The 1,093-nt window shown below is 51.3% G+C and overlaps 1 protein-coding gene across 2 annotated transcripts in view; it reads right to left on the bottom strand.

The window, feature by feature from the left end:
- xrcc3 (X-ray repair complementing defective repair in Chinese hamster cells 3) overlaps window positions 1–1,093 on the bottom strand; it is a 12,173-nt gene that overhangs the window by 9,464 nt on the left and 1,616 nt on the right. The gene's annotated exons all lie outside the window — the stretch shown is intronic.

Below are 1,093 nucleotides of genomic sequence, written 5' to 3'. Positions count from 1 at the left end.
AAGAGCGCAGGCCGGCTGACAAGACCATGTCCAGAACGACTACAGACCATGTCCCGGAGCACCAAAGACCATGTCCAGAACGACTACAGACCATGTCCAGAACGACTAAAGACCATGTCCCGGAGCACCAAAGACCATGTCCAGAACGACTAAAGACCATGTCCAGAACGACTAAAGACCATGTCCCGGAGCACCAAAGACCATGTCCAGAACGACTAAAGACCATGTCCAGGAGCACCAAAGACCATGTCCAGAACGACAAAAGACCATGTACAGAACGACTACAGACCATGTCCAGGAGCACCAAAGACCATGTCCAGAACGACTAAAGACCATGTCCAGGAGCACCAAAGACCATGTCCAGAACGACTAAAGACCATGTCCCGGAGCACCAAAGACCATGTCCCGGAGCACCAAAGACCATGTCCAGAACGACCAAAGACCATGTCCTGGAGCACCAAAGACCATGTCCAGAACGACTACAGACCATGTCCAGGAGCACCAAAGACCATGTCCAGAACGACTAAAGACCATGTCCAGGAGCACCAAAGACCATGTCCAGAACGACAAAAGACCATATCCTGGAGGACCAAAGACCATGTCCAAAACGACAAAAGACCATGTCCAGGAGCACCAAAGACCATGTCCAGAACGACTAAAGACCATGTCCAGAACGACTAAAGACCATGTCCAGGAGCACCAAAGACCATGTCCAGAACGACTAAAGACCATGTCCAGGAGCACCAAAGACCATGTCCAGGAGCACCAAAGACCATGTCCAGAACGACTACAGACCATGTCCAGGAGCACCAAAGACCATGTCCAGAACGACTAAAGACCATGTCCAGGAGCACCAAAGACCATGTCCAGGAGCACCAAAGACCATGTCCAGAACGACTACAGACCATGTCCAGAACGACTACAGACCATGTCCAGGAGCACCAAAGACCATGTCCAGGAGCACCAAAGACCATGTCCAGGAGCACCAAAGACCATGTCCAGAACGACTACAGACCATGTCCAGGAGCACCAAAGACCATGTCCAGAACGACTAAAGACCATGTCCAGAACGACTAAAGACCATGTCCCGGAG

The sequence above is a fragment of the Micropterus dolomieu genome, linkage group LG10 (genome assembly GCF_021292245.1).
Source record: "Micropterus dolomieu isolate WLL.071019.BEF.003 ecotype Adirondacks linkage group LG10, ASM2129224v1, whole genome shotgun sequence".
In the NCBI taxonomy this organism is placed as follows: Eukaryota; Metazoa; Chordata; class Actinopteri; order Centrarchiformes; family Centrarchidae; genus Micropterus; species Micropterus dolomieu.
The sequence above is the reverse complement of the archived record's forward strand: the minus strand, read 5'-3'. Positions and strand labels throughout refer to the sequence as shown.